This window comes from Nicotiana tabacum, chromosome 5 (assembly GCF_000715075.1).
Source record: "Nicotiana tabacum cultivar K326 chromosome 5, ASM71507v2, whole genome shotgun sequence".
Lineage (NCBI taxonomy): Eukaryota > Viridiplantae > Streptophyta > Magnoliopsida > Solanales > Solanaceae > Nicotiana > Nicotiana tabacum.
Window position 1 is genome coordinate 3,692,396 of NC_134084.1, and position 21,886 is coordinate 3,714,281.

Genomic DNA, 21,886 nt, shown 5'->3' on the forward strand with positions numbered 1-21,886 from the left:
TGGAATAAAATATTGGTTGTGTCCGAGGAGTAGACAAAATTAGCCGAACCTCGTAAATTCTGGTGTTCCCTTTATTATTGCTCTATTGTCTTATTTATTATTTGGTAGTTGTCATAATTTTTGGTATAGTAGTTGTGACTTATTCACACTATATACATTTGGCTTCCGCAACATAAAGAACATAGCAAGAGACTCCAAGAAAGCAAATTAAATCATAGATACGAAAGTTTCCCTACAAAAAAAGTTGGCTTCAACAACCCATAAGGAACGGCTTGCAAAGCTATACTAGCAGTTAATTTGTTTATTGTCGCAAAAGTTTTCCTACAAAGGGGATGACTTTAACAACCCATAAGGGACGGCTTGCCAAGCTACACAACTCAGAAAACTTTTGTACCATAACCAACTTTAGCTGTTATAACTCAGAAAACTTTCGTACTACAATAAGCTAACTTTCTTAGAGTATTCTTACTCTATTTTCATAGATGGACCGGCCTTTCCATCCATTCGAAAGAAAGAACAAGAGGGAAATTTAGAAGAAACTCATATGTAAAATATCACAAAGATTTACAAAGGTTACAAGACTAGCACAACTGCTATGGGACTTCTTACGGAGTGTGTAGTACTAGTCCATTTCAAGAATCCTTGAACTACATCATTATTTGAACTATTGTTTGATTTGGAAAAGATCACTTGGTATGTCAACTTCTGGTTCAACTTAGAGAATTTTAGAGTAGAGGGCTTAACAATTACGGGAACTCCTGGTGGTGAAACGATCTCCACGCTATAAAATGATTTAGCCTCACCGACGTTAGTGGTTGTTCTTGTATACGCTTGAGAATTTGCTACGAGTGTGATGGAAAATGAAGGGTAATTCAGTTGTGCTTCGGGTATACTTTTGACTTCCGAGCAATTCACATTGCGTTATAGAATGCTTTCAAGCTCTTGATTTGTGTAATTAAAACCACATAGATAAGGTAAGTAGTCCTTGAATTTGGTATCATAAATTAGTCGGGGATCACTTGCTCTTGATGGATTGACATGTCCTGCACCAATGGCGAAGATATTAGCAGGAAGGAGCCTTTCATCTAGGATTGGATTGTTGGCAAGGTCTACTGTATCGGCAGTTGTCATTATTGCTGACTTGATAGCTGTAGGAGACCAAGTGGGGTGCGCGCTTTTAAGCAATGCTGCAACTCCACTGAGGTGAGGACATGACATAGAGGTACCGGAAATTATGTTGAAGGTAGATTTTGTGTTGGTGTTGTTCTTAACAGAAGTAGGCCAAGCAGCAAGAATGTTAACACCAGGACCAATAATATCAGGCTTCAAAATTCCAGGACTGGCAATATTTGGTCCTCGAGAAGAAAATGAAGCAACCACTGGTGCACTTTTACCTCCTATTATTGTTCCTTGGAATGTAATTCTAGCAACAGGTATCTTTGTTGAATTCACGTATGCAAGAATTTTCATTCCATCTGCATAAGTAACATCCAGGGCAGGAAGGACGTGAGCATCGGCTGACATTGTGAAACCATCTTCCTCTCCATTGATGATAATCATGCCAACACCTCCAGAATTCTTTACAGCTTCGCCTTTCTCAAATCTGGTAACACGACCACCTATCTTACACAAGACTATTTTGCCTTCATTACGTGGGAACGTTAAATCCGGTTAGCAAAAAGGGCTCTCATCAGAGTCACTTTCATTTTTTCCAGGTTCATATAAAGGGGAAAATGCTGAATTGAAAGCCTTTGGATGAAAAGATGATTCACCCTCGAATTCTTGTTTGTTTCCAAGCTGAACGGTTGCCTTAATTTTCCTGTCAAGAGTACTTGCTCCTATAGTGAGAATCCATGGGGCTGCGTTTGCATCAGTGCTATTATTTGGACCATAGTTACCCGCAGAGCAACTTACAAGAATACCTCTTTTTGTCGCACTATATGCACCTTGTGCAATGGGATCAAAGGGGAAGCACGTAATGCTTCCACCAAGGGAAAGTGACAAGATATCAACACCATCGTCAATAGCTACATTCATAGCAGCCAAAACGTCACTGTCATGACAACCGTCATAATTACAGGCCTTATAAATATAAGATTTAGAGTAGAAAGAGCTCAAAGGATAGATTTATTGAATCTGGCAGTAGGCTTTTAAATACATGAACTACAACCAACTAAAGCTAAAGTGTAGGCAACTACTGCTAAAGAAGCTCCCATATAATAGGAACTAATAACTACTCCTAGATATGCTCCAAAACATTAGGAGACTTATTCAAACTATAACTAACTAATAAATGAGTTAGTGAAAATATACAGAACATATGAGTTAGTGAAAATATACAGAACATAATATAGTTAATACACCCCCTCAAGTCAGGCATGGTGCAACAATGCCCATCTTGGAACGACACCTAGTAAATGCTGATTTAGGTAGTGGCTTGGTGAAGGTATTAGCAAGTTGATCACAAGCATGAATGTGAGTAACATGAACTTGCTGAGCTTGAACCTGGTCACGGACATATGCAAAATCTACAGCAACATGTTTCATACGGGTATGAAACACTGGGTTGTGAGATAAATAAGTAACTCCAACATTGTCACAATAGATGGTTGGTGTCTTCAAAATGGTGACATGTAACTCATGCAGTAAGTTTCGCACCCAAGTGAGCTCCGAAAGTGCATTGGCCACTGATTTGTACTCTGCCTCGGTGGATGATCGAGCCACAGCATGTTGCTTTCTTGATGACCAACTAACTGGATTTGGTCCAAAGAAAGGATGTAACCTGATGTAGAGATTCTGTCATTCGGATCGCCTGCCCAGTCCGCATCAGCATACATATACAAATTAGAGCCAGAGCTGCGAAGGATGCGAAGTCCTGAACTCGTTGTTTCTTTGAGATACCGTAGTACTCTTTTAACCGCTTTCCAATGATTATCAGTCGGCGCATGCATAAATTGCGACAATTTATTGACTGCATAAGAGATGTCAGGCCGAGTGATGGACAAATACTGCAACTTTCCAAGGGTGCGCTGGTAACGTGTGGCATCAGTAGGTGGAGAACCATCACCTAGTCGAAGTGGTACACTGGAACACATGGGAGTAGAAATACCTTTGCAATTGTCCATATCCAATTTGTTAGGACCCGGTGGCACTAAACACTACTGCACAGTGGAATAAAATAAATGATCAACGAAACCAAAAATAAATGACACAATATTTAACGTGGTTCACCTAAAACATTTAGGCTACGTCCACAAATCCGACACCAACTTCCACTAAAACATTTAGCAGGCATACAAAGAGAGACTTCCCCAATAATTTGGAGGTACAACAATTCCTGAGCTCTACCCAAAATAGTGGCGCACACAAAAGTGTTTCCCGAAAAATACCCGACTAGTATTCTACTCACTATTTTGTCACTCCCCTGTTAGGAAACATTCCTAAAGGAACTATATCTCTCTCCCTCTCAAACTCTTTCTTCTTGAGTTTTGATATATTTTTTTTTGGTGTGTTATACAATGAAATGGAAGGGGGTATTTATAGTTTTGAGATAGGGACCAAAAGTGCAAATCTCACCTACCAAGAAGGATCAATTTGCAATATTCCCATCTCACCTACCACTCATTGCATCATTGCTTATCTCACTAAGGAGAGTTGCATCATTGCTTACCTCTCCCATACATCACCATAATTGTTGGAAAAACTAACAATTCTCCCCCTTCCAACTATATGGTGGATCCACTATCCCTGCAGCTTCTCTACAGAACTCAAACTTCCCTTTCGGTAAAGTCTTGGTCAACATGTCCGATCCATTTTCGTCTGTATGGATCTTTTCAAGCCGCAACATCCTCTTCTCCAACACATCCCTGATCCAATTATATCTCACATCAATATGTTTGGATCTGGAATGGAATGAGGCATTCTTCGCAAGGTGGATAGCACTTTGACTATCACAAAATAACTGATAACCGTCTTGCGAAAATCCAAGTTCAGTTAAGAACTTCTTCATCCATATCAATTCTTTGCAAGCCTCCGTTGATGCGATGAATTCAGCTTCAGTAGTTGATAATGCAACACATTTTTGCAACTTTGATTGCCATGACACAGCTCCCCCTGAAAAGTTAATCAAGTATCCTGAAGTTGATTTTCTAGAATCAACATCTCCGGCCATATCTGCATCAGTATAGCCAACCAACACAGGGTTGTCTTCTCCAAAACATAAGCATAGTTTGGAGGTTCCTCGAAGATACCTGAGAATCCACTTAACAGCATCCCAATGTTCCTTTCCTGGATTAGAAAGAAATCTACTTACCACTCCTACAGCGTGAGCGATATCTGGCCGTGTACAAACCATGGCATACATCAAACTTCCTACTGCTGAAGCATATGGAATCCGCTCCATCTTTCTTCTCTCATCATCTGTTGACGGGCTTTGCTTGGTGCTCAATCTAAAGTGGTTAGCAAGAGGACAGCTAACTGCTTTAGTTTTCTCCATGTTGAACCGTTGAAGTACCTTCTCGATGTACTTCTCCTAAGACAACCATAACTTCTTGGCTTCTCGGTCTCGCATAATCCTCATCCCAAGGATCTATTTTGCTGGCCCCAAGTCTTTCATGGCGAAGAACTTGCTTAGTTGTTCTTTTAAGCTATTAATTCTGGAAATATTCCGGCCAACAATCAACATATCATCCACATAGAGCAATAGGATGATGAAATCATCGTCAGAAAACTTCTGAGCGAACACACAATGGTCTGAAGTTGTCTTCTTGTAGCCGTGTTGCCCCATCACCGACTCGAACTTCTTGTACCACTGCCTTGGTGCCTGTTTTAAGCCATAGAGGCTTTTCCTCAATCTACAAACGCAGTCCTCTTTCCCCTTTTGCTGGAAACCGTCTGGTTGCTCCATGTATATCTCCTCTTCCAAATCACCATGTAGGAAGGCGGTTTTTACATCCATCTGCTCAACCTCCAGGTTGAGGCTTGCTGCTAATCCCAGCATCGTGCGTATTGAGGTCATTTTCACAACTGGTGAGAATATTTCATCAAAGTCAATGCCTTTCCTTTGATTGAAACCTTTGACGACCAATCTTGCTTTGAATCTCGGAAGGGAATTGTGTTCATCATGCTTCATCTTGAACACCCACTTATTCTTCAAAGCTCTCTTGCCTTTCGGCAACTTCACCAGCTCAAACGTCTTGTTCTCATGCAAGGATTTCATCTCGTCTTGCATGGCTTCTATCCACTTCTCCTTATGTTCATCATCAATAGCTTCTTCAAAGTTGTCGGGTTCTCCCCCGTCAGTGAGTAACACATACTCATGTGGAGAATATCTGGTAGACTGTTGCACAACTCTTCCAGATCTTGTGTGATAAGGAGGGTTATTGAGGATTGGTGGTTGAGGTTGATCCTCCTCGTCTGCATCATCATCACCATTGTCCTCGTTACCTTCAGTATCTGCTGGTTCATCTTCATTAGGAAGATCAGGGGCTTCAGGTTGATTATCCTGAACATCATCTCCAACTTGTCTCGGCACCACTGTTGGAGGCAACTCAAACTCAGCAGAATCATCAGTGGACTTCTCTACTTTGTCAATGTCTTCAATTGTTTGGTCCTCAACGAACACGACATCTCGACTCCTGACGAGCTTCTTCTGCACCGGATCATAGAACTTATAGCCAAGCATGTCTTAACCATAGCCGATGAATACACACTCCCTTGTCTTGACATCAAGTTTGCTCCTTTCATCTTTCGGAACATGGACATAGGCTTTGCAGCCAAATACCCGTAATTGATCATAAGAGATATCTCTTCCTGACCAAATCTTTTCTGGAGCCTCGTACTGAAGAGGGACACAGGGTGAATGGTTCAGCACATAGGTTGCTGTAACTAGAGCTTCACCCCAGAAAGCCTTTGGTAACTTTGAATGAGAGAGTAAACATCTGGTTCTCTCGATCAAAGTTCTGTTCATCCTCTCAGCCAAGCCATTCAACTGGGGAGTTTTAGGAGGTGTGAACTGATGTCGAATACCATGCTCTTTACAGTAAGCATCAAATTGACCCTGGTATTCACCGCCATTGTCTGTCCAGATGCACTTCAACTTCTTACCAGTCTCTCTTTCTACCAAGGTCAGAAACTGTTTGAAAACTTGAAACACTTGATCCTTGGTCTTCAGCGTGTATACCCATGTCTTTCGTGAATGATCATCAATAAAGGTCACGAAATATCGTGCACCACCGAGGGACTTCTTGAAAGGTCCACATACATCTGAGTGTACCAGATCCAACACATTTTGCCTTCTAGAAGGAGGGAATCTTTTGAACGAAACTCTGTTTTGTTTCCCAGCTAAACAGTCAGCACACTTCTTTAACTGGATCTGGTTTAGACCTGGTAAGGCGTTCTTCTTTACCAAACGCGCCATTGACTTCTCACTCATGTGGCCAAGACGTCTATGCCACAACTTGATATTGCTATCATTCTCCGCAACATTTATAACTTGTTGGGAGATGCTCGCCTGGGTCACGTACAACTTTGACTGCTTCGTGCCCCGCGCCACCACCAATGAGCCCTTCGTGAGCTTCCATTGGCCATTATGGAAGGTATTGCAGTAACCTTCCTCATCGAGCTTGTCTACGGAGATCAGATTCAGGCGCATATCTGGAACATGCCTGACATCTCTTAAAAGTAGCTTCATCCCATTCATGGTCTCTAGGCAAACATCACCTTTGCCTACAACTGTTGAGAAATTGGCATTTCCCATCTTTACACGACCAAAGTCTCCAGGTGTGTAAGATGAGAAGAGTTCTCTCCGTGGCGTCGCATGAATGGTAGCCCCACTATCAATCACCCAGGTCATCTCTTGGGTTGTCAGATTGATAATGTCGTCATCGTAGACAACGTTGAACTCACCAAAGGAGTTCGTTTCATCATCACTGCTTTCTTCGGGCTTCACCTTTTTGCCTTTGTTCTTCTTCTGGTCATTCTGGAACTGTCGGCAAAATCTTTTGATATGCCCCTTCTTTTTGCAGTAATGGCACTCAACATTTGCAAATTTGTTGGATTTACCTCTGCTCTTATCTCTGTTACTCTGGCTCTTATTTTGACTTCTCCCCCTGGTCGTAACAGCCAACACCTCTGACTGTGAAGAAGATGTTCCTTGTGATCGGCGTCTCATTTCTTCATTCAGAATGCCACTCTTGACTGTCTCCATGTTTACCACACCGTTGGGTGCAGAATTGGTGATTGAAACCTTCAAGGTTTCCCATGACTCTGGGAGTGTTGCCAGCACCATAAGAGCAAGTACCTCGTCATCGAACTTTATGCCCATTCCCGACAACTGGTCGACAATCCCTTGTATTTTATTAAGGTGATCTGCCACAGTTGTCCCTTCTACATATTTTACTTGCATTAATTTTGTCAAGTAAAATAATTTGTTGTTACCTGTTTTAGAGGCATACAACTCTTCGAGCTTGTCCCATAACGACCTTGCATGTGTCACACCAGAAATGTGGTTGTACACATTGTCTTCAACAAATTGCCGTATGTAGCCGCACACTTGGTTGTGCTCAAATTCCCAGTCCTCGTCTGACTTATCTTCAGGTTTCTGAGAACTGAACACCGGCAGGTGCATCTTTGTCACGAACAGGAGATCCTTCATCTTGTTTCTCCATAAGTGATAATTTGTGCCATTCAGGTTGACCATCTTGCTTGTCCTCGCCTCCATTTAGATCAGAATTTGACAGACTTCTGCAATCTAAAAAAAAAAATTCCGACGGTGAATAGTAACCGTGGATATGAATAGTGCCCGTACGTATGAATAGTACCGTACGTATGAATAGTACTCTAACCAAAGCTCTGATACCACTTGTTAGGACCCGGTGGCACTAAACACTACTGCACAGCAGAATAAAATAAATGATCAACGAAATCAAAAATAAATGACACAATATTTAACGTGGTTTACCTAAAACGTTTAGGCTACATCCACAAATCCGACACCAACTTCCACTAAAACATTTAGCAGGCATACAAAGAGAGACTTCCCCAATAATTTGGAGGTACAACAATTCCTGAGCTCTACCCAAAATAGTGGCGCACACAAAAGTGTTTCCCGAAAAATACCCGACTAGTATTCTACTCACTATTTTGTCACTCCTCTGTTAGGAAACATTCCTAAAGGAACTATATCTCTCTCCCTCTCAAACTCTTTCTTCTTGAGTTTTGATATATATTTTTTGGTGTGTTATACAATGAAATGGAAGGGGGTATTTATAGTTTTGAGATAGGGGCCATAAGTGCAAATCTCACCTACCAAGAAGGATCAATTTGCAATATTCCCATCTCACCTACCACTCATTGCATCATTGCTTATCTCACTAAGGAGAGTTGAATCATTGCTTACCTCTCCCATACATCACCATAATTGTTGGAAAAACTAGCACAATTCAGAAAGAATGTCCAGAATGTATTTTGATTGAGAAAGAATGAGACCATTTGATTCTTGCTTAACTTCAACACCCAAGAAGTAGTTTAGATAACCAAGATCCTTCAATGAAAATCTTTCTGCCAAGGAAGTAATGACAAATTTAATCACTTATGGATGGTTTCCAGTGATTATGATGTCGTCGACATAGACAAGCACATAAATAGTTACAGCTAGATGCTTCCACACAAATAAAGAGGTGTCGGATTCTGTTTTAACAAAATGCATTTTCAACAGATGTTCACGCAGAGCATTATACCAAGCCCTGGGGGCTTGTTTGAGGCCATAAATAGCCTTCTTCAGTTTGCAAACATGAGTCGGAAATTGCGTATTAATAAAACCTCGGGGTTGAGACATAAAAACTTCATCCAATTTTCCTTGTAGGAAAGCATTATTGACATCAAGTTGATGGATTGGCCAATTGTGTTGCACAGCTATAGATAGCACCAACCTGACCGTTGTCGGTTTAACAACAGGACTGAATGTCTCATGAAAGTCTAAGCCAGGGCGCTGCGTGAACCCTTTAGCAACTAGACGAGCTTTGAAGCGGTCTATAGAACCATCTGCTTTCCTCTTGATTCAATACAATCATTTGCAGTCCACAACATTTTTGGACGGGTCTCGCGGTACCAGTTCCCAAGTCTGGTTTTTTATGAAAGCATCATACTCTACTTTCATTGCTTGAATTAGAAATGAAAGCTTAAAAGCAGTTTTAGATGCCTGAATTAGAGTTGAACCAGTGTGAGTAATGGGAATGGTTTTACCGTCACCCATGGATATTCCTTCAGTTCTGGTATACTCTTCAAGGTTGTGGGGCTCAGTAGTGACATGGTGAGTTGCACCAGAGTCTAGAACCCAAGAGTTTCCAGTCGATTGCAGGCTAGACACAAAGTTAGCCTGAGCTTCAAGATGATTGTGCGACTTGGAGCGACAAACATCTGCTGTGTGACCAAACTTTTGGCACAATTGACATTTGACAGATTTCTTAAATTGTCTCCTGTTTTGCTGATTGTTGGAATTCCATTATCGAGACTGAGGTGGTTTCCATGACTGATTGTTGAAACGAGGATTGTTCTTGTTGAATTGAGGAGGCGTGTTGGATTTCTGTGCAACAGCAGCTGTGATCATAGAAGATTTTTCCAGATCTTGATGTTTGAGGAAAAACTCATGATCAGTGAGCTTGTGAAATAATTCTTCAAAGCTCAAAGAAGAGTTTCGTGCGCGTATCGCAGCAGAGATTTCACGGTACTCGGGGCCAAGACCACTTAGAATTTTGACAATTAGTTCATCGTCATTGACAGGTGAACCAGCAACTTTGAGAGCATCAGAGAGAGAACGAACCTCCTGTAAGTACTTTGCAATGGTTTTAGAAGCCTTCTTGGTATTTTGCAATTGATCCCGCAAGCAAAAGATGTGAGTATGACTTTTGTTGGCGTAAGCCATGTGAAGGAGTTCCCACACTTTGTTAGCAAATGGTGTTGTGGCAACAGTTGGGGCAATGGTGGGATCAACCGATGCCATCATTGCTTGTTGAATCAATTGATCCTGAGAAAACCAGATCTGATAATTGGGATTTGCAACAGTAAGATCATTTTGGGTAATAGTACGTGATGGAGCAGTTGTGGTTCCATCAAGATGACCCATGAGTTGATGCCCATTTAGTAGCATCACAAGTTGTGCTTTCCATGTTGGAAAATTGAGGTTACCTTGTAGTTTAATAGGTAACTGAGCAACAGGATTAAATTGTACCACATTAGTGGTGGCAGAGGTTGCTGGACTGCTGGCAGCAGCTGTTGCGGAAGCCAAATGTATATAGTGTGAATAAGTCACAACTACTATACCAAAAATTATGACATCCACCAAATAATAAATAAGACAATAAAGCAACAATAAAGGGAACACCAGAATTTACGAGGTTCGGCTAATTTTGCCTACTCCTCGGACACAACCAATATTTTATTTCACTCCAAAAATACAAGTGAAATAATACTAAAGAGAGAAGATACAAATGCCTTAAATAGATGAGAAGGCAAATGAGAGGTGTGTTTAAATCCTAAACATTAGGTTTTCTTTTATAGGGGGAAAATCCCCCCAAAATTCAAGAGCCCACCGATGTGGGACAAATTTGCCAAACTTCAACAAACCTCCACCTTGGCAAAATTCCACATCTTCAATTTTCTCTCAATAACAAATTTTGATTGTGTCTTCATCTTTAATTTTCAGTTTTCAACAATGTTGATCAAATCCAAACAATGTTGAAACTTGACCGCAGTCACCACCTTTGTCAGCATATCAGCAGGATTCTCCGTAGTATGAATTTTCTTCACTGTGACTCCACCTTCTTCTATGATTTCTCGTACGAAATGATACCGAACATCAATGTGCTTCGTCCTTGCATGATACACTTGGTTCTTCGCTAATTGAATAGCACTTTGATTATCACAAAAAATTGTGATACCTTTTTGTTCAACACCAAGCTCCTTTAGCAATCCTTGAAGCTAAATTGCCTCTTTCACAGCCTCTATAATAACCATGTACTCTGCCTCTGTTGTAGACAAAGCAACTGTTGACTGCAAAGTAGACTTCCAACTAACTGGTGTCTTTGCAAAAGTAAACACATAACCAGTGGTTGATCTTCGTTTGTCCAGATCACCCGCAAAATCTGAGTCACAATATCCAACTACAGACTGATTGTCTTCCTGCTCAAAAACTAACCCGACATCTACAATATTATGAATATACCGTAGAATCCACTTCACAGCTTGCCAATGCTCCTTCCCTGGATTGTGCATATATCTGCTAATAACTCCAACAGCTTGTGAAATGTCAGGCCTTGTGCAAACCATTGCATACATCAAGCTACCAACAGCATTTGCGTATGGTACCTTTGACATATACTTTCGTTCAGCTTCATCCATTGGCGACATAGTAGTACTTAGCTTAAAATGGGAAGCAAGTGGAGTACTAACTGGCTTAGTCTTGTCATCTATGCCAAAACGTTGAAGTACTCTCTTCAAATATTCCTTTTGAGATAAACAGAGTTTCTTTGAACGTCTATCTCTAATTATCTCCATGCCAAGAATTTTCTTTGCCTCACCCAAATCCTTCATCTCGAACTCCTTCTTCAGTTGAATCTTCAACTTATCAATTTCTTCCAAATTCTTGGAAGCTATCAACATATCATCAACATATAGGAGAAGATATACAAAGGAACCATCTTTAAGCTTGTGCAAATACACACAATGATCGTATTTGCTTCTCTTGTACCCTTGCCGCAACATAAACTCGTCAAATCGCTTGTACCATTGTCTAGAAGATTGTTTTAATCCGTACAACGATTTTTCAAGTTTGCATACCATATTTTCTTTTCCAGCAACTTTGAATCCTTCTGGCTGAGTCATGTAGATTTCCTCCTCCAAGTTTCCATGTAAAAACGCAGTTTTTACATCCATCTGAACTAGTTCCAAATCCAATTGTGCTACCAAAGCCAACATAATTCTAATGGAGAAATGTTTTACAACTGGAGAAAACACTTCATTGTAATCAATTCCCTCCTTTGAGCATATCATTTGGCCACCAATCTTGCTTTGTAGCGAACATCTACTTGGTTAGGAAATCCTTCTTTCTTTGCAAATACCCATTTGCACCCAATTGCTTTCTTTCCCTTCGGGAGATTGGCCAATCTCCATGTATGATTCTGATGAAGGGACTGTATTTCATCATTCATGGCAATCCTCCACTTATTTTCTTCTGAACTTTGGACAACATCTTTATAAGTGGTAGGAACATCATCAGCTACAATTGAGGTTGCACAAGCAACCATCTCTATGAGACGAACAAGTTTCGTTATTGTTCTTTTTGGCCTGCTGGTTGCTATTGATTCAAGTTGTTGTTGAGGTTCCTGAGTTGGAATCTCCTCTACTGACTCTTCTTCCAGAGGGTAATCTTCATTTGTTTCCTCCTCTGCTTCTTGTGTAGGAAAAATAAATTTTCCCTCAAACTCCACCTGTTTAGAAGCACCTTTATTTTGTTTGGTGTCTTCTGTTACCTTATTTACCATAGCAGATTCATCAAAGGTAACATCTCTGCTGAATATTACTCTTCTTTGTCATAGGACACCATAAGCGATATCCTTTGACTCCAGAAGTAATTCCCATAAAAATAGCCTTCTTTGCCCTTGGATCCAATTTTGACTCTGTCACATGATAATATGCAGTTGAGCCAAACATGTGCAAAGAGTCATAATCTAAAGCAGGCTTTCCATACCATTTTTCAAATGGTGTCTTGCCATCAATAACAGCAGATGGTAAGCGATTAATGAGGTGACATGCATATGTAACTGCCTCAGCCCAAAATTCTTTGCCCAAGCCAGCATTGGACAACATACACCGTACCTTCTCCAGTAAGGTCCGGTTCATACGTTCAGCCACTCCATTCTATTGTGGTGTATGTCTAACAGTGAAATGTCGGACGATGCCATCATTTTCGCAGACCTTATTGAAATGATCATTTTTGTATTCACCTCCATTGTCTGTGCAAATACACTTGATCCTCTTGCCTGTTTGATTCTCCACCATCGTCTTCCATTTGAGAAAAATTCCCAACACTTCATCTTTGCTCTTCATTGTATACACCCATACTCTTCGGGAAAAATCATCAACAAAGGTTACAAAATAGTGTTTCCCACCCAATGAAGGTGTTTTGGAAGGACCCCAAACATCAGAGTGTACATAATCCAAAATGCCTTTAGTATTATGGATCGCTGTACCAAATTTAACCCTTGTCTGTTTTCCTTTAACACAATGCTCACAAAACTCCAAGTTGCAAGCCTTTACTCCTTTTAAGAATCCTTGATCTGATAGAGTTTTCAAGGATTTTCCTCCAGCATGTCCCAAGCGCATGTGCCATAGCTTGGTTGCTTCTGCCTCTTTGTCGTCACTGGATGTCACTGTCGTTGTCCCAATAACTGTACTGCCACAATATCGGTACATATTATTATTCTTCCGATTAGCCTTCATTACCACTAGTGCACCGGAGCATACTCTCATCACTCCATTTTTTGCAATGATTTTAAACCCTTTTGATTCCAGGGCTCCCACAGAGATGAGATTCTTCTTCAAATCCGGTACATATCGAACATCTGTTAATGTTCTGATCATTCCATCATGGTTCCTTAATCGTATTGAACCAATGCCATATGAGGTAAGAGGGTTGTTATCCGCTGTGTGGATGACTCCATATTCTCCTTCTTGAAATTCCACAAACTAGTCCCTGTTGGGACACATATGATGGCTACAAGCTGAGTCCATCAACCATATGTCTGATGATGTTGATGACTCTGTTGTAACTAATGAGAAGTCTGAATCATCACAATCAGCTACATTTGAATCCATAATGGCCTTTCCATTGTTATGTTTGGCCTTATTCTTCAACTTCGGACAGTCTTTCTTTCAGTGCCCTTTTTCTCGACAAAAGGCACATTCATCTTTGCTGGGTCTGGATCTTGACTTGGATCTTCCCTTCTTTGTCCTCGTTTGATTTTGAGGACGACCTCTCACAAACAGTGCTTCTCCTTCTCCGCCCTTCTGTTTTTCTCGCTTTTTTTGTTCATAGCTGTACAAAGCCGAACAAACTTCTCTGAGAGAAATTTCGTCATTTCCATGGAGTAGAGTAGTTTCAAGGTGCTCGTACTCATCAGGAAGTGACGCCAACAACATTAAGGCCAAGTCACCATCATCATAAGTTGTATCCATATTTTGCAAATCTGTGACCAACTTATTGAAACTGGTGATATGTTCATTCATCGTGGTACCAGGAACATAGGTGAAGTGAAACAGTCTCTTCTTCATGTACAATTTATTTTGACTGTTTTTCTTCAAAAATTTATCCTCCAGTGCTTTCCATAATTTATTTGCAGAAGTTTCCTTTGTGTATGGATATTTCTGCTCTCTAGCAAGGTAGGATCGAATGGTACCGCAAGCAACACGGTTGATAATTCTCCAATCTTCTTCTCCAATAACATCTGGTTTCTTTTCTTCAATGGCCAGATCTAGCCCTTGTTGAAAAAGGACATCTAGAACCTCGCCTTGCCACATCCCAAAATGCCCGGACCCGTCAAAAATTTCTACCGCAAATTTCGCATTTGACACAATTCTTGTCATAAGCGAAGATGCCAATGATGACGTATTGTTGACACTTGATGTAGATTCTTCTTGTTTATTGTCTCTTATATTTGACACAAATATTATTTAATAGCTGACGACACAAATCAAGATTATTCCTTTCTGATGTAGAAGATCAGACTAAGCTGCAACCACAGAGCATACTCAGACAGAACCTTGACTCAGTTACCAAGATAAATCTTTTCTGATGTGGAAGATCAGACTATGCTGCAACCACAGAGCATACTTAGACAGTACCTTGGCTCTGATACCAATTGTTACGGAAGCCAAATGTATATAGTGTGAATAAGTCACAACTACTATACCAAAAATTATGACAGCCACCAAATAATAAATAAGACAATAAAGCAACAATAAAGGGAACACCAGAATTTACGAGGTTCGGCTAATTTTGCCTACTCCTCGGACACAACTAATATTTTATTTCACTCCAAAAATACAAGTGAAATAATACTAAAGAGAGAAGATACAAATGCCTTAAACAGATGAGAAGGCAAATGAGAGGTGTGTTTAAATCCTAAACATTAGGCTTTCTTTTATAGAGGGAAAATCCCCCCAAAATTCAAGAGCCCACCGATGTGGGACAAATTTGCCAAACTTCAACAGCAGCAACATCACTAGAGTTGGTAACTGGAGCCATAGATGAGAAAGCTTAAAGGAAATGTAATGGATCTAACTCGGTGGAGCTTATTGAAGCCCTGATACCATATAAGATTTAGAGTAGAAAGAGCTCAAAGGATAGATTTATTGAATCTGGCAGCAGGCTTTTAAATACATGAACTATAACCAACTAAAGCTAAAGTGTAGGCAACTACTGCTAAAGAAGCTCCCATATAATAGGAACTAATAACTACTCCTAGATATGCTCCAAAATATTAGGAGACTTATTCAAACTATAACTAACTAATAAATGAGTTAGTCAAAATATACAGAACATATGAGTTAGTGAAAATATAGAGAACATAATATAGTTAATAATAAATAGCCAGGTGCGCAAGAGGGGCAATCCCAACTGCAGTGCCATTCGCACAGGGGCGGCCCTTCCATAAAGCAAGTAAAACAACTGTTTTAGGCCCCACATTTGTGGGAGCCCCATTTTTTATTACACCTAATAGGCTATGTATAAGTTTAAAAAAAGGTTCTCTGAATTGAAAAAGTGTGACTTCTTTCTTTAACAAAGTTGCAATTGCTATGATTTCTGCCAAGAAAACTGCACTTGAAATGATTATCGAACCGAATTTCGTAAAAAAAATGTATGATATATAGGAAGTAACAATTTGATGAGAATGTTGATAATAAAATCTCAAATTCGAAGAGTACTTTGGAGTTGATTACTTTATACTTTGAAGTTTACTGTAGATCGCAGGATTTGTGTTTTGAGCAGCCATGGCTGCCATCGTCTCTCCCCAGCTTCCAGCTGTGGGAGAGCCCAATCCAAATCGTAGTGAGCATATCCCCAACAACAAGATTCAACAACCTTACGCCTCTCAATTACTTACAAATAATTCTGCTTCAATCTCCACAAAACTGGTCTTAAAACCTGTCCAAATTGTTCATGGGGAACCTACAATTCAATTCACAATGGAGGAAAGACAAACTTTTGCTGTTGAAGAAGGACTGCATCAAGCAGTTGTGCTGAAGTTATCTCCAAGAGCGCTAGATTTGCAGGTTCTAAGAAGCTTACTGCCAAAAATACTAAGCATAAAAGGCCATTGCTTGATTGGTCATCTTGCCCCACGTCAACTACTGTTAAGATTGGATCAACCAGAGGATTTTGTCAACGCACTAGCCCGAGCAGTAAATTCTTTTTCGCACAGTGGCGAACAACATCAGTATAGGGTCTTCCCTTGGACAGTTGGATACAATCCTAAGGAAGAAACATCAAAGGCTGCAGTTTGGATTTCATTACCAAACTTGTCTCCAGAATTATTTGCTCGACAATCACTGTTGTCAATAGCTAATGCAGTGGGTAAACCAATCGCTATCGACAAAGCAACACAGATGAAATCTCGACCTAGCACTGCTAGAGTTAAGGTTATTCTCGATCTCTCATGTTGATAATGCATCTAGAAAGATTGTCGAGGTGTTTCAAGAAGTAATATATGATAACCTCCCGGGTTATTGTATTTATTGTAAATGGCAAGGCCACGTAGAGGAGATGTGTCGACTGCTTTTAAAGAATAAGATCGACGCCGCCAAAAATTCGGTCGATGACATGTCCAGTGTTGATAAATTAAAAGGAGATGCCAGGGACTTCCTTAATGCCAAAAGATCTGGCCAGTCGGTGGACGATGTTGCAAAAGAAGTTGGCAACTGTAATGTGACTGAAACAGCTAATGGAGAATTAAATAAGGCTAATGCTGGCCAACAGAGATCTGCTGAAGGAATTTCTGATGATAATCGAACAGGATCAAAGGTTGTTAATGGTCAAGCTAACGTAATGGAAACTGTAACAGGGGCATTGCAAGATGCTACTGATCATGAAAAGCAGACTGTCAATGTAGAGGCTAAATTTCCAAATGCTCAAGCTGAAAGGGAGCAGGGATTTGAGCAGGGGACTCTGGCTCAGGGAACTGTTGTTGCACCTGTTAAACCAGTGGACAAAGCAGCAGTAGAATGTGCTGAAGGTGTTGGTCAATTCAGGACTGCTTCTAAGTCCCCTTCAGTTACTGGACAGGTTAATACATAGCAGAAACAGTCTAATGTTCCGCAAGTATCAGGCCCAAAGGATGCTGTTGATCGAGGTGAGGTATCTGTACAATTTGGCAAGGACAAGGTTGGTACTGGTGCTTTGCAAACTGCAGCTAATGCTAAACGTCCTGATGCTCGAGCAACCAATGCCAAGAACCATGCAACTAATGTGATAGTAGGACGTGATAAATCTGGAATGGAATCAGATACTGTATTTTCAGCTTTGGATGCTATTGTTGCATTGACTGCAACTGCTGATCGACTTACTGCTGGGGATCCAAAATCTGGTGCTGTAGTTGATGATTTAATTGAAAAACCAACAGGTGAGGTGCATCAAAAAGGTCATAGGAATGGGCAACAAGCTGCTGCACATACACTTGCAACTGAGCAGCAGAAAATTGCAGAGCAAATCGCTGACAAAACAGTTTCTGCCCAGATTTCTGGGAATGAAAACGTTGGGATTAAGAGTTTAATGATGGAAAACAAATATGGGAAGTTGATAGGGGTTTATAAGGAAGATGACATGAACAAAAAGGAAGGGGATTGGAGCTTGGTAACACATAAAAAATCACCCACAAAGAAGCAGGTCTCACCAACGCAACATAATAGCACTGTTTGTTAAAATGATTTCAATGTTGGTTCCAGCTCAAATAATTTCGAGGTTCTTGCTGCTGCTGGGGACCCTGAAGTACATGCAAAAGGCTTACTTGATAGTGGAATGTCCAAACATTTAGTTCCAACTCCCAGTAATGAACGAGGAGGGCAAGGCAGTCACGATTTAGTTGAAAATTTAGGCTTTCGACGAAATGACTCCAACAACAACTTGAGGAATGAAATTATGGACATCCAAGCTCACAGTTCAAATGCACCTACATTGCATTTTTCCAATCCTCAGGTAGAACAAATCATCAAGAATGCTCAGAATGAAATGATGAAAAACTCCACAATGGTTAAACAGCCTTTGGTCACATTAAATACCTTTGTATTTGATGTTCCATCACAATCAGTTGAAACCTACGGCGACTTTGAAGGTGAAGCTGGGCAGCTTTTTCTGTCAACCGGAAACAATGATGAATTTATCCAAGCAAAAATGATCAAATCTAAACTTTGGTTACAACAACGTGAAGAGGATGACGAATACGAGGATTGGGGTGATGGTCATGCGGGGTTTTCATCTGAAGAAGCTGATCAGGAGGTCGATCAAGAGAGTGTAGGTGAAGATCTTGACTGTCTAGCAATGGCAAAATATGATGAGGGACCAGCAGCAAGTCATAGGAGCAAATTGAACATCAACGCTCCAATTTTTTTGCCCAGAAATTCTCCAAATGGAAGTTTGAAGCGAACTGCAACAACACATACAAAGCAGTTAGTCCCAGCTGAAACTGATCAAACAGCTGCTACAATAAAATCTGGGCAGCAGCATATTGTAACAGATAATCCAATCTTCGATGCAATGGAGCAGCAGCTTAATCAAAATGATCCAGTTATTAAACCTACTGTTGATCGCACATCAACAATAACAACAATTTCTGGGCAACAACAAATTGTGACAACCACTCCTACTATTACACCAGCGGAAAGAAAGCTATTGGATGCAATGTAAAGAAAGCTATTACAAGGTTAGTGATTTTTTAAATGTTAGGCGACTCCCAATGAGAGTTGCCAAACAAAAGAAGGCCGCCCCAACTACATCTACAAAGTCCAATCGTTCAAAAAAGAAATCATGAATTTTGAATACATCTTGAAGAATTGGGATTGTGATGAAAAAGAGTTACAAATTGAAGAAATTACAAGTTCGGACAAGAAGGGACAACATTTTAATTCCTTCATCATTTTATTCTACCATTATATTAGTATTCTCATTTGTAATATCATCACAGAGTATGTTATAAACTCTGTGATGATCATTGAATATTTGGTAATTTCCAGCTCTTATTTTTTACATGCATGCTAGTAGGTGAGGCTACTTAAAGCCTCAATAGGAATAGTAAGGTAAGGTTTAGCCCGGTTAGTGTTGCCTTGGTCCTATGCCTTTGGAAAATATCCTCAAGGCTATGAGATTATATGCCCTCGTGAGACTTTGCCGGCAGCTACCCCATGAATCCTCTACATGAGGCTGCCATCATAAGACAATGTGAGGCGCAGAGGAGTGATTATATAGCCAAGGCATATGGGTAACAATATCGGCGCTATTGTCCCCCTTATTTGTACTCTTCCTAATTGTTGTATTTTTCTTTTCTCTTGTTAATAAAAAAACTAGCCCTAGGCGCTTGCCTAGCGGATTGCCAAAAAAAATAAATAATTCGAAGCATATAAAAATATTTTTGATTTTTTTTTAACGGTAAAAATTAAGATCACTAGATAATGGAAATTTAAAAAAATATTTCATTAATCTTGAATGTTCCCTAGAGCATAATAATCAATTCGATATTGATTGTTTAGATTTTTTTCGAAATTAAAAATTAAGAAAAATAGTGCAATTAGAAGATAATAATTTAATTGATATATCGGTCAAATAAGAAGGTTTGATTCTTTTTCCAATGCATATATTACTTATGGAATAATGTTAATAACTTTTGTTTCCTTCACTACAGCGGAAAGAATTTTTCAAAATCAAAATTGATAAAATCTCATATAAAATCAACAATGTCTCAAAAAGGGTTAAATGGATTAATTATATTGTCAATTAAGAAAAATATATTAAGAGTTATTGATTATAAGAAAATTATTAATAACTTTGTAGCTAAAAATCGCTAGAAAAATAGATATCAAATAAATAAATAATTTTTAAAAAAACAAATATTAAGGTCCCTCGTAAAATTTGGCTTTAGGCCACAAAACTCGCTGGGCCACCCCTGCATTAGCATTCCCATACACATTGGCGCCTTTCACGAAACCCCCAGCAGCTAGCTGTGCTGGCAGTGTGAGTACCATATCCATCATCATCAATAGGTGAATCATCGAATTCTATGAATGACTTTGCTCCAATTAGCTAATTTTGATGCACATTTGTCCTTCCATTTAGCAGGTGGAGGAGGCATCCCTTTGTCGCTAAATGAAGGGTGGTCAGGCGTAATGCCCGTGTCCACGACTCCAGTCATCACGCCTTTACCACAGTTGGAATCCCTCCACAAACCCGTGTTCTGCTGCAATCCAAGAAAGCTTTGGTGTATGAAGAGAATGTGAATTCCATCTAGCATAAAGTTTTACAGGTAATTACATATTAACAAACTAATTATGTATTTATATATTATGTTGTTAGTGCATAAAACAAACTCACCATCAAGCAGTGGTGGAGCCACCCTTAGACAAAGAGCGTCAAATTGACACAAGGACAAGGAATTTTATAGATGTGTAAGTTGTTGAATCACTTTGACAATCTTGATTATTTTGAGTCCCCTTGTTAGAATTCTTGGCTCTGCCACTGCTTGGGAGAGATGTCTTCCCAATTATTATCTGATCCACAAACTAACCCTTGGAGGCTTCAGATCTCCGAGGACATGGCACTCGATAGGAAGTTGTGGAGGTCAAGCATTAAGGTTGTAGGTTAGGAGGTAGTTGAGCATATTTAGTTTACCAGTGTGAGGCTAGACTGATAGGATTTAGTCTTAGACTGCTAGTGGTCAGTGTTGTGTTTTCACCACTCTTCCGTTATTTACTGGTTATTATTTCTGCTTTCCATTTATTCACTGGTTCTTGTGATGTCTTTATTATTTCCATGTGTTTTTATTGATGGTACTGATATATTTTCTCTTTTCATCTTTTCGTTTTCTTGGGCCGAGGGTCCTGAATTTTTGAAATGCTAATTTGAAATTCAGGACTAAGTGCCCTGAATTTCTGAACTACTAATTTAAAATCAGGATATAAGATTCGAACTTCTTGACACAATTTTCGAATTTTAGGACATAATGTCCTGAAGTTTGAACTTTGATGTTTAAACTCTAAGATGTCGTGTCTTGATGTTTAAGTGAAATTGGCTAATCTTTAAATGCATTATAAAATATAAATATATTTTAAACATCATACTTAAAAGTGGCTACCTGGTATCATTACGTGGAAAATAATGAAGCCAATGTAGTTTGATTGATAGTGTAGTAATAGCCACATTTTCAACCCTGTAATAGAAAAATAGCTATTGTTATGGAGTTTCAATTTTCATAGGTGAAACTACATGATAATATCCTGGAGTTACACCTATGTCTGAAGTTGCACCTATGAACAGAGGCAAAACTAGGATTTGAAGTTTTTAAGTTCAGAATTTTAATATTTTTAAATTATTGAGTTCTAAATAAATTAATAAATTTGTGCATATCCAATAAATTTCTTAGGATAAATATAAGGTTTAGACCAAAATTATTAGGTTTGGACTAACCGGTAAGACACACACTAGCTCTGGCCCTACCTATGAAATTTTAAACTACATAACAGTGACTATATTCCAATTAAAGGATTGATAAATGGCTATTTGTAAATATCAGCCATCTTAAAGGCGCATTCATTTTTTTTTAATTCTTGGGTATTTAATAATGGAGTA

General features: G+C 39.6%; 1 pseudogene; it reads right to left on the minus strand.

Annotated features, from left to right (window-relative positions):
- Positions 1–573: 573 nt before the first annotated feature.
- LOC107831385 (subtilisin-like protease) lies at positions 574–20,558 on the minus strand (annotated as a pseudogene).
- Positions 20,559–21,886: the final 1,328 nt, after the last annotated feature.